This window comes from Euprymna scolopes, chromosome 21 (genome assembly GCF_053919585.1).
Source record: "Euprymna scolopes isolate OS-2025 chromosome 21, ASM5391958v1, whole genome shotgun sequence".
Taxonomy (NCBI): domain Eukaryota; kingdom Metazoa; phylum Mollusca; class Cephalopoda; order Sepiida; family Sepiolidae; genus Euprymna; species Euprymna scolopes.
The window spans coordinates 126044459-126057873 of record NC_136502.1 but is presented as its reverse complement, the minus strand read 5'-3'; the positions used below and the strand labels follow the sequence as shown (position 1 = coordinate 126057873).

Sequence of the window (13415 nt, the reverse complement as noted above, 5' to 3'; positions counted from 1 at the left end):
CCCAACATCACCAGAACTACACTCGACAAAAACAAATATGACCCACTTCAAACTAAATCGGGCAGAACTATAAGAACACCTTCGTGGTACAAAGACTGATCTCATCCAATAGATCATGACACTATCACACGCTATAAATCAAAGACAAAGCAGACAACAAAAATATACAATTAAACATACAATTAAACAGGGGGAGGGAGTTTTAATGCGACGGACACTATCTCGAATTGCCTTGTTTGCTCTATCGTTTGGCTCTGATTTCTTAACAAAATACCAGCTATCACTCCAGCTATGAAAAATAGAGACACTGCATGACAATATTACGTAAATAAAAAAATATATTCATACAACTTAGAATTTACTGTTTATAAATGTAAACATCCATGGATTCACGTTCTATACTATACTGCAACATTTTTAAAAAGTTATATTTGTGTGGATAAACAGAATAGAAGTACCACAAAACTTTTTGTTTCTTTTTTTTTTTAGACCAAAGAAAATATAATACACGGCCTTATAACTTTAATTCTAATCATAAATTAACAGTTTCAAAACTTCCAAATCACTTTCTAATAGCGAAATGTACGATGCAAATACGTTTCTGGTAGTTTTTTTGGTATTCATGTAGCAGTTGTGTTTACCTTTATAGTCTGCTTTTGGGGTTCTGAAATTTTAATCACGTAATTACAGTGTAAGACGAAAACAATTACAATCTTACAAGGGCGACTTGACTTTAAAGACGGAGACAACTGTTACATGAGTACCAGTTTTCCTTTTCTACGATTATTGCAAAAAACAAATACGTCATACCAACATGTATTTTTTGTGACTGCGATAATTGAAGACTATTTAGAAGCCTTTAAACGGTACTTGTACAGTTTAGTCAAGACATTAAAAAATGAAAATATCGAAAGAAGGTTATATTGCCCGTATCCGTTATGGAACGAAGTTTTCCGAAAAATTTCACCTAATTTCATCAAATAGTTTTTTTTTTTTTTTCTGTGAAAAAACAATTTGTTATGATACTGAGCAAAAGGTTCGATTTTTAGGAAGAAAAGCTAGAATTAAAGATGGGGAGGAAGTATCGGCGCTTTACATGGAGTTATCTCCCCGTGGCGTGTTCAACAACTTTCGCAATGGCTGACTTCAACGCGCTCTAATAAAAACGTGTTTTTCCGCTATAAAAAAAATAATACTCTATCAAATTAAATGAATTTTTTTCTGAGATCTTCAGTCCAAAACAGATACGTATAATATAACCTTTTTTCGATATTTTCATTTTTTTAATGTATTGACTAAACTGTACAAGTACTCTTTAAACTGTCAATACGAAAATAATTTCTGACTGTAATTAAAGACAGAAAAGTCAGATTTAAGGAAGCCATAAATTAAAATTGAAAAGGAAACGCTGAGCTATGTGTATCAGAATTTTTGTAGGAATTTTTGACACCTCTAACACGAAGCTGCAAATAAAATATAAAAAACTCGTAATTTCTCTTTTTAAAATGGGTTGTTTATTTTCTTTATGGATTATACTTCCAAAATAAACTATTAAAGTTGTATAAAAGTAATAGAAATATTTTTTAAAAAATAGTAATGAAATTAATTGAATGTTACGAGTTCAGTATTTTTCAATTTTTAAAATTTAAAAATGTATCAAAATTTTTCTATTGATTCTATTTTTACGATATTTTCAGAGTCAATGTGAAATTTTATGCTCTTTCCAATAAACCGAATATAATATTTTAGACAAACGATTTTTTTAATTCACGCCCCCCCCCCCATTTTCAAATGTCTATTAAAAAATAAATAATTAATTTATGTACCAAAGTTTTATATATCACAAATTGGAGGTAAAGGATCAATAAATGATATATTCAAATGTAAAACAAAAAAAAAGTAGAGTTTGACTGTAAAGTCCGAAGTTTAACACCTTTAAAAAAAACACGTAGTTTTTTTTTGTTTTCCTTTTTTAAAATGGAACCTTGGTCCTTGCTCCTTAAACTGAAAATAGAAATTAGGGCTTGAATTATATTTTTCGAGGAGTTATAAGCTTCGAAAGATAGCGGGTGGAATTATTCAATATTTTTTACGAAATTTCTGACACTGCTACTGTATCATGCGTTCTGTGTTCTTCTTTCTTAATAAATAATATTTCAATCATCGGTAATTGATACGCGCATATTTTTAACTTTAATATTTAAACATGCACTGTGTAATAGTTTGATTATATGTTAAACATTTGGATTTTAAAATGTGCTTACTGTATGAGATTTTTACACTATTAAATAAAGATTTTTTTTAGAATGGAATAAAAAACAAAATCGCTTTTAAAAACAGACAAAAAGGTTTATTTTAGTGGCAGAAAGTTGGCCAAAGTTAGAGTGAGAAAAAGAAAGAATTTAAAGTTTTTGGGGAGGTTGTCGCAGGTCGGCTAGCCGTATCTTCAGACGAAGATCGTCGGTACTTGAGCGTCCAATGGATAGGGTAGAAGAGAGAGAAAAAAAGAAATAGAAAGAAAGAGGGGGAAGAAGCCTTTCTCAGATTATGCTTGCCGGGTTTTCTTTGCTGACCGACTGTGATTTCCAAAGTAGCTAAAGAAGTTCCTTAGGGGACAGATGGAATCAATGCGCCCTGTAAGCTGTTTGGTCAGTGTATGGCAAAATCGCTACAGTTTCGCTTTTTCTTTCTTTCTTTTTCTTTTTTAACAGTTCTGACCCTTTTGGAATGTTTTCGTCTTCATTTATTATAAAATTATTTTAATTTATTGCATAAAAAGTATGTTCTTGCTTAACAGGCCGATGATTTGATCATGTCAAATAAAGCTCCTTTCTCTTCTCTTAATAATACATTAATGTTTATCATTTGGAGGAGGACCACACTAGCTTCATAATTGTAACTTTTGGCAACCTACACCCACAGTATCGCCCATTTAAATATAGTTTTGTTTTTTGTTTTCTTTCAGAAAGGCTTGTTTTGCTGTCAAGATATTTCATGGAAATTATTACATTAATACATTGAGATACATATCTAATTCGTTCCATGACTGCCGATGTATCTCGAAAAAATCCTATCTCAATAAGTATTCCCATTTGGATTAAAAGAAACAGAATAACCCATTCTAGGGTTATGAAATTTACCCCAAACAATCGCAAATTATATTTAAATTACACTAAAAAATCACCGAAGAAAGATAAATACAACAGTAATGACAGGGAAATTGACATAATAAATGATATAATAAATAATAAATATTAATAAAAACAGTAAAAAATAGAGTTGTACTCATCGCCTAAACGAGTGCTAGCGTAGAGATACATGCAAGAGGCGAAAGGGAGATAAGCAAGGTTATCACGCACACACACGATGTGGTCACTAAAAAGGGGTAAGATTATACACAATCAAAAACGTTGGATGAACTTACTAAATACTTAACATTTAAGTCTTAATGTAACAGAGAAAATGAATAAACCAAAGAAAATATTGTCACCAACTTCCCATGGAGACAGGGATGAGCAGCTATGGAAGGTGAGCTAGAAGGAAGAGGCAAGAAATAGGGCTGAGACAGCACAGCCTAGTCTACGACACACACGCAAAACGTTCTTGAAAGAGAAAAAAGAGAAAGAGAAAAAAGGGGAAGAGAAAATAGAGGAAGAGAAAAAAGAGAAAGAGAAAAAAAAGAAAGAAAAAAGAGAAAAAAGAGAAAAGAGAAAAAAGAAACAAGAGAAAAAAGAAACAAGAGAAAAGAGAAAAGGAGAAAAGAGAAAAAAGAGAAAAAAGAGAAAAAAAAGAAAAAAAAAGATATGTGCCATCAGCTAAAATTGAAGTCAAAACATTCAACACCGAGTTTCCAAGTGCCAAACTAAACAAAATAAACAAAAACAAAAATTTAAGTCTAAGATAAATGTGGCGGTGTCAAAAGAAGAAGTGAGACAAGTAGGTAAATGAAAATTTGTCAATACCAAAATAAATGGTCTCATAGTGAAACTACTTTTGGATACAAGTAGCGATATTTCAATTATCGACGAAGTGACCTAGAAGAGGATTGGGTGTCCAAAACTAGAAAAAAATATTTAAAATTGCAAAAGGAGTATCCGGCAAGAGATTAAAATTCATGGGAGAATTTAATTGCAGTGTATCCCTTGGATCAAAAACTCTTTCTACAAAAGTGTCAGTTGTTCCAGGTATAAATTCTTGCCTCTTCGGAATTGATTGGATCGTTTTGTTTGATTTATGGGAGCTACCCATAAATTCATTTTGTAATAGTATGAGTGTTGCTGTAAAGAAAAATTCTAAACAAAATGAAGATTTTCTTACGGTCTTAAAAAGTGAATTTCCCAGGGGTTTTTTTCTGAGGGGTTAGGTATGTGTACTAAGACCGAAGTGAATTTTGAACTAAAGCAAAATGTGAAACCTGTTTTTAAGCCAAAAAGAAACGTGCCTTTTTCTTCAAAAGAAGATATTGAAATTTAACTGCAGAGACTGCAGGAAAATGGTGTAGTCGAAAACGTTGACTATTCGGAGTGGGCAAGCCCCACTGTATATGTTAAAAAGAAAAATAAGAGGATTCGGGTATGTGCCGACTTTTCTACAGGCCTCAATGACTGTCTTATGGATCATAGTTATCCACTCCCATCCCCTGAAGACATTTTTACAAAGCTGAATGGAGAGAAAATGTTCTCCAAAATTGATTTATCTGAGGCTTACCGTCAGGTAAAAGACGTTGAAGAATGTTCGAAGTGTTTGTGTATCAATACCCATTTAGGACTCTTCAGACTCAAAAGGCTCCCTTTTGGTTTGAAAGTAGCTCCAGCGTTATTTCAGCAAATAATGGACACAGTGCTTGCTGATTTAGGTTTTTCAATCGCATATTTGGATGGTATTCTTGTAAAGAATAGAAATGTGCAGGAACATAAGGAGCATATCAGAACAATTTTCCAAAGAATTGAGAAATTCGGTTTCAAATTGAGTGCCGAAAATGTGACTTTTTTTAAAACAGATAAAATATCTGGGTCAAATCATTGACAACCAAGGCAGAAGACCGGCTCCTCAGAGAACAGAAGCCATTGAGAGGATGCCAACATCTAGCAATGTTGCCCAGTTACAATCGTTTTGGGGTTTAGCACAATATTATGCTATCTATATCCCAAAAATGCATAAGTTGAGAGCACCATTGAACGAATTATTCAAAAAAGAACGAAAGTGGATTTGGTCAAAAGAGTGTCAAAAAAGCAAATTTGACGATATTAAGAAATGCCTGATATCTGACTTAGTACTGGCACACTTCGATCTACAGAAGGAATTGATTGTGGCGTCAGATGCAAGTGATTATGGTATAGGAGCAGTACTTCTCCATAGACTGGAAGACGGATCAACGAAGCCAATAGTTCATGCTTCCAGATCACTTTTGCCTGCAGGGAGAAACTATTCTCAAATTGAAAAAAAAGTTTTGCAATAATTTATGCAATTAGAAAATTCCATAGATTTATTCATGGCAGGATTTTTACGTTGCAGACTGGCCACAAGCCCTTGTTGACTATTTTTGGATCTAAAAAAAGGCATACCCACTCACACTTCAAACAGACTTCAACGATGGAGCATAATTCTGTTGAATTATCATTTTAAAATGGAGTACATTTCATCCAAAAATATCGGACATGCAGATGGACTATCCAGATTGATTCAAAAGTGTGCAGAACCTCTAGAGGACACAGTGATAGCTGCATTAAGAGAGGAAAAAGAACTCTCTGGACTGCTGTGCAAAACGATTCGAGAGCTACCAGTGACTCTGGATGACATTAATAAGGCAGCAGAAACAGATGAATTCATTATAAGAACGAAAAATCTGGCGCATCTAAATGACAAGGCAAAGAAAGACTAAAATATTTCGCCATTTCGATTTGCTCACAGACTTTATTGTATGCAGACAGAGTCGTCATACCGACCACACTGCAAAAGAGAATGCTAAAAGAATTTCATAGCGATCATCCAGGCATGTCCAGAATGAAGGCCTTGATGCGCGGATATACATATTGGCCTAATATGGACCGGGTGATCGAAAAAATGGTAAGAGAGTGTCTAGGGTGTCAGCTAGCAGCAAAGGCACCACCTGTATAGATACAACCGTGGCTGAAGACGGAAGCACCATGGATGCGGTTACACATTGAATATGCAGGTCCGTTGAATGGACATGACTTCTTAGTGGTTGTTGACAGCTTTACCAAATGACCAGAAGTGCTTAAGTGTAAACATCCGACATCGACTAGTACTATCGATGCATTAAGACATCTCTTCAGTCGTTTTGGAGTACCTAAAACTATTGTCAGGGACAACGGCACCCAATTTACCAGCAAAGAGTTTGAAGAATTCTGCAAGGCCCTATTCATTGAACATTTAACAACTGCAATATGCCATCCATGGCAAACGGCCTCGCAGAGAGATTTGTTGACACGTTCAAAAGAGCTTTAAGAAAACACCAAGGCATGGACACTGATGAGAAGAGTCTGGAAATTTTTTTGTCTGGTCACTCCTAACCCAAACACGAATGCCGGTTTGTCACCTAATTTTCGCACGGAAAATCAGATCCGTATTTGACAGGATTTTACCAAATGCAACCAAGACAACAGCAACGAGAGAACATCCCTCGATAAGGTTCTACAAACCTGGTGACACAATATTCTTCTTGAACTATAGGACTGAGAAAAGCTTTTGGGAGGAGGGGATGATTATGAAATGAATTGGGCACATGATATATTCGGTAAGAAGTAGTAAATTTGATTGTCGCCGGCATATGAATCAGCTAAGACTTCGACACACTGATGACTGCAAACAGGCAGAAGATAATGAACTGCCCTTAGAGGTATTGTATGACTCTTTTAAATTTCCTCTACCCATAGCACAACCTACTCCGAGAGTAGTATCTTCTACTCCAGGTCAGAGAGTACCAGTTTCACCAGCAGCTCCACCCCCTCAAACGGTGTTGAGGAGAAAAAGTACAAGGGTGAAAAGAAAAGTTAACCGACTGAGCCCCAGATCTAAAACAAACGGTATTAATAAACAAAATTCTCCAAGGAGAAATTGGCTTGGGGGAGGTGTAATGCGGAGATAGGTAACCAACTCTGAACATTCTACATAAGGAACCGAGTCACCGGTTTTCACTGGACCCTCGTAAAAACCAGACTTTCTCCCTGAACGTTAACACGCTGTATTTGTCTTTATGTAAATACGTAAATAAATTTATCTTTCAGTATTCAAACCACAGTATATATTTATTTATTCCTTTCGCAGAATACTTTATCTCTGATTGTCAGAATAATAGGCCAACTTAGAACATATCACATATAAAAGCCCCTAAATACCAACGTTTTATATTTCAACAAAATGGACTATTTTCCGCATTATAAATTCCTTTATTTTACAGATATAAAAAATAAGTGCAGTGTCCCTCCGAAGTCTTGTTTTGTTTGTTTATCCTAATATCTTTTCTTACAGGGTAAGAAAATGGAGACTTCACAAATGGTATCCCTTAAAATGACGTCCATAATCTAAACAAAAGTCAGATCCTAAACGATTTTAAGAAAGAATAATTCCGTTTTCACAGAAAACAAAATGTTATAACAAAACAAAACAAAAAAAACATTTTTTTAATTTAACGTTTTTTTTTTGTTTGATTCTTTTGTGTGGAGAAAACCAAAGAATATTTAACACTTGCTTTACCCTGCCGCGCGTTGCTGTGGCGCAATTTGCTGTAATGGAAAAATCTAATAAAAAGAGAAAATGCATGTTTCGTATATTCTTAGTACAGCAATCGACTTACAGGAAAAAAACGCAAAAATGTAAGAAGTGGTACTCTTACAGTACGTCATGGTTTGATATTTTAGTGTTTTTATTTAATGTAAAATGCTTAATTATCTCGAAGAACACAGTGTTTATGTCTGTATTTGGCGAAGACAAATGGGCGCGAACTCTGTTGAATATGTTAAATCTGGGTAAATAAGTGCAAAACTATCTAAAACAGTGTCAGAGTTTGTTTTAGTTTTAACTGACTTTCACGAACGTAACGTAATCAATGGTGTCCGTCAGCAGTTGGATGTTTGAAAGAAAGGGTTTGACGAAAAAGTTGTGGGAAACTCAGTATGTAGCAAATGTAATTTCGTTAAAGAAGAAGAAGAAGAAGAAGAAGAAGAAGAAGAAGAAGAAGAAGAAGAAGAAGAAGAAGAAGAAGAAACACATACTGAATTCTTTAGTAAAGAAAAAGCAATCATAATTTAATGCAAGTAATTTCACGATATGGTTGCGTTGTAATAGTAATTTGTAAAAAATGAGACATTAGTAAAAAAAAAAATTGTGTCGTTGAAATCAGTAATAAATGAAGCTCATAGTCAGATTCCTCGGTTGGAGTCGTCAAAACTGGAAGTATAAACTTAGTAGTCTGGCAGTGTGTGCGTCTTACGGAAGAAAGAAATGCAAAACAAAACAATATAATCTTAATCTTTTGTTTCTGTTTTTTAAGTAAAATGCGAGTAATATCACAGTATCGTTGCGTTCGAATAATAAATTGTAACAAAGAAATTGTTTGTTTATTTAATAAATTTTTAGTTGGAAGTACTGATAAATAAAGCTCATAGTCAGATTCCGCGGTTAAAGTTTTCCAAACCAGGAGTAAAATCCGAGTAGTCACGCAGTTTGCATTCTACGTTAAAGGGGTAAAAAAAAAAAAGCAAAAAGATAATGTTAATCGGACCGTAATTCTTTTTTTTTTATGGGAGAGAATCGAAAAAAAAAAAGGGGAGGCAGAAAATAATGAGTTTAAATATCGTTTACGATTCCAGACCGGTGTTTAATCCTACTGTTCCTTGTGGACGCATTCTCAACGGTGTTACGTGGTAGCAGGAGGAGTAGGGATTTAATAGAGAGAAAAGATTTTAAAACTTCCATTGATTCTAATCGGTTTTGGCAGTGAACTCTCACTGGGAAAAAATATAGGAATGTACGGTTATTGAGAAAGTGTAAGGGTAATAGGCCTATAGCACACCTCAGATCCTATACTGCAGTTTGTGCACATTACATTTGCGTGTAATGTCTTGAGTTTTAATCCTATTAAGGTCAAACTCACACGGGAAAAATGAGTTCATTTTATTTATTATATGTATATATATATATATATATTTATGTATATATATAAAAGATAGAAGAAGAAGAATAGAAGAGAAGAGAAGAAGATAGAAGGTTTTATATAAAAGAAAGAGAATTTAGTCCGAAGCGACTTATTATAAGGAAAAAAATGTACAGAAGGAAAAGGGAGACTGAAAGGAAAAAGACATTTGAAAACAGTTTTTTAAAAGACAATTTGTATTACGTTTTATTGCATGCCCTTTGTTTTTCAGCCTTGTGTTCAAGTAAGGACAATATCGTTTTTCCTTGCTTTGAAGCAGAAAAGCGAGATTATCTTCCGCTTTTCTTGATTTTGTATGTATCTCCTAGACCAATACTTCCTCTAAAGAATTGTCTCTTATATTGAGACTCACCGTTTATGTATTTACTAGCAGCTCGCCCGGAGTTTCCCCAGTTATACAATATGCTTACACATGATATTTTAATTTATGCAGATTGCGTATGCATTTTTATAGACTCAATCCTTTTTTGAACATTATTTCACAAGGAATAATTTACCCGATAGAATGATTCGTAAAAAAATAATAATGATAATGTCGTTCATTAAATTCCATCTGTGTTTGTTTGCAATATCATGTCAGCTGATATTTGGGCTTGACGATCTTTAAAATAGTCTTTCTTCTCTTATAGATAAAAAGAAGAATTTTTATAGGGGAAACCGGTGTAACGTAAAATATTTCCCTGTAAAAATTCTTTTTTTATCTATGAGAAAAGAAAGACTATTCTTAAGATCGGATTTTTTCGATTTTCGATACTTATCGGATGAAGTTCTGTACAAAACATATCTAAGAACATTGCTAGAAATAAAAATTATAAGATAAAAGCAACTGTTTCAGAACCTATGAGGAAGGCACTCACACGCACATTAAGTGACGTTTTTATAATAGTAGAGATAGAGATTTTATGTTTTATTTGTTTTAGATTGTTATTTCTGTTAATTTTCTTAAGCGCCTTTTGAAAAGAAATAAAAGCAACAGTTGTTATTTCTGTGTATTAATAAAATTGGACTTAATTACTTTCTAGATCGAGTTTATTCTTTGCTCATTTTTATTACGCCTTTGCTGTTTCCCTTTTTTTGTTTTTCCAGTTATTGTTACCTAAAGATGAATTTTGGTAATGACCCATTTCTTTACTTTATCGTTGTTTAATTTTACCTCACTCCTATGTTACACACATATAGAGGGAGGGTGGGGATTATTATTTTATTTTAGACGTAGAACACCTCGTCAGCAATTAATTCAACTCGAGTTTGGTTGATGAAATTGTCTCATTAATCAACGGTTAAAATTTTGTTTTGTTTTATTTTTAAATTTTTATTTGTTATGTTCTTAGTGACACTGATTCTGGGCGTTTTGTAAACTGCCATTAGGAATGAAGCAAAAGAGAAAATTGTAAAAGAAGGAGAAAAGTAAACGTAAATGTAATGCAGACATTTTGATTGGTTGATATAATAAAAGGTGGGTGGAGCTAAATAAAAAAGAATGATACGTTTCTATTTTTCTTATTTATTTATTTTTCCTCTTAAACACAATCCCTCCTGGGTTTGGAGATTATAAAAAGCGTGGTAAAATTGTCTGTGCCGGCAGTGAAGAATGTCAATTGGATCAACCAACTGATTCTAAAGTAAGTACAAGATTTATTTGTTTTAATTTAGTTTGCTTTTTTAAAATAATTTTAATTTAATTTTATAATAGTGTCGCAATTATAATATAATCATGTGTTCCATTTCGTTCGAGACAAAGAGTGACAACTTCCAGACAAAAACTATTTTTCTAATCGTAAATTTTACAATAATGTTTACACATTTTACATAATAATAATCTCAAAGAAAATCAAATTGCCTGCTCCCTTGAGGCTTGCATTTACGAACATCCGTGGGCTTATAACTAATTTTTAATGATGTTGAAGCATTTCTCCTAAAAATCACCCCGGATATCTAAGCACTAAGTGAGACTAACCTACACTCCTCCATCCCCTCTAACAACTTTAACATGCCCGGATATCTCCTACTCTGCCGTAAGGACTCTGACAGACATATACACGGACTTGGAGTCTATATTCGAAACACCCTCCCCTTGACTAGAGAAACTAAACTAGAATCGGACGATCAAGCCTTTATGTGCTTTAGACTTAACATGCAACATAATATTAGTTACTTTTATTTTCTCTACCGCTCTCCCTCGACCCAAGACTGTGCCCTAATGAACAAAGTCTTTGACAGCATAGATACAGTACTTTCCTGCGACGCTAGCGCACAAGTTCATGTATTTGGAGACTTCAATGTCCACCACAACAACTGGCTTGGATTTTCTACTTACACAGACGCAGCTGGTACCACAACACATAGCTTCTCTATAACTCATTCCCTATCAGAGATGGCTACGTTCCAAACCCGTTTCCCTGATCAGCAAGAACAACACGCATCACTTTTAGATCTGTTTCTGACCACAGTTCCTGATGATTGTGTTACGAATGCCCACAGCCTACTTGGGAATGCTGATCATGTAGTGATAATAGTTGAAATCGCCCTAAACTCTAGAGCCAAAATGGAAGAGCCATTGCTCAAAACAAGGAGATATTATAAAAGGGCTGACTGGGAGGCCATCAAAGATCTCACCAGAGACGCCCTATGGAGAAATATCTTTTCACTTCCTGCTGAACAGTGCGCAAATGAGACCACTGAATGGTTCAAAGCAGCAATTGAAGCAATGTTCCCACGAGGAAATTTTATAGCAATCCACACTCTCCCCAATGGTTTACTTCCACATGTGGTGCTGCCATTGCGCAAAGGCAGCACGCATACCGCAGATTTAACCGACATAAATCCAGTTCAAACAGACGGAAGTATATAGAAGCCAGAAGTAACTGTAAGCAAGAAATAGCGACAATTTAATGAAACCACTAAAAAACGCCTCGAAGTACTGAAATTAGGAACACGAGACTTCTGGAAAATCTACAACAATGTAGTAAATAATAGTGTAAGTAACGTTGTAGAAAATAATAGTGTAAACAATGTTGTAGTAAATATTAGTGTAAACAATGGTGTAGTAAATAATAGTGTAAACAATGGTGTAGTAAATAATAATGTAAACAATGGTGTAGTAAATAATAGTGTAAACAATGGTGTAGTAAATAAAAGTGTAAACAATGGTGTAGTAAATAATAGTGTAAACAATGGTGTAGTAAATAATAATATAAACAATGGTGTAGTAAATAATAGTGTAAACAATGGTGTGGTAAATAATAATGTAAACAATGGTGCAGTAAATAATAGTGTAAACAATGGTGTAGTAAATAATAATGTAAACAATGGTGTAGTAAATAATAGTGTAAACAATGGTGTAGTAAATAATAGTGTAAACAATGGTGCAGTAAATAATAGTGTAAACAATGGTGTAGTAAATAATAGTGTAAACAATGGTGTAGTAAATAATAGTGTAAACAATGGTGTAGTAAATAATAGTGTAAACAATGGTGTAGTAAATAATAGTGTAAACAATGGTGTAGTAAATAATAGTGTAAACAATGGTGTAGTAAATAATAGTGTAAACAATGGTGTAGTAAATAATAGTGTAAACAATGGTGTAGTAAATAATAGTGTAAACAATGGTGTAGTAAATAATAGTGTAAACAATGGTGTAGTAAATAATAGTGTAAACAATGGTGTAGTAAATAATAGTGTAAACAATGGTGTAGTAAATAATAGTGTAAACAATGGTGTAGTAAATAATAGTATAAACAATGGTGTAGTAAATAATAGTGTAAACAATGGTGTAGAAAATAATAGTGTAAACAATGGTGCAGTAAATAATAGTGTAAACAATGGTGTAGTAAATAATAATGTAAACAATGGTGTAGTAAATAATAGTGTAAACAATGGTGTAGTAAATAATAGTGTAAACAATGGTGCAGTAAATAATAGTGTAAACAATGGTGTAGTAAATAATAGTGTAAACAATGGTGTAGTAAATAATAGTGTAAACAATGGTGTAGTAAATAATAGTGTAAACAATGGTGTAGTAAATAATAGTGTAAACAATGGTGTAGTAAATAATAGTGTAAACAATGGTGTAGTAAATAATAGTGTAAACAATGGTGTAGTAAATAATAGTGTAAACAATGGTGTAGTAAATAATAGTGTAAACAATGGTGTAGTAAATAATAGTGTAAACAATGGTGTAGTAAATAATAGTGTAAACAATGGTGCAGTAAATAATAGTGTAAACAATGGTGTAGTAAAT

The 13415-nt window shown here is 33.5% G+C and overlaps 1 protein-coding gene across 1 annotated transcript in view; it reads left to right on the top strand.

Annotated features, from left to right (window-relative positions):
* Positions 1 to 10657: 10657 nt before the first annotated feature.
* The window catches only part of LOC145242733 (uncharacterized), a 38359-nt gene continuing 35601 nt past the window's right edge, over positions 10658 to 13415 (top strand). The window contains exon 1 of the mRNA XM_080105875.1: positions 10658 to 10797. The gene's annotated coding sequence lies outside the window, so the exon portion shown is untranslated. The remainder of the gene's footprint in view (positions 10798 to 13415) is intronic.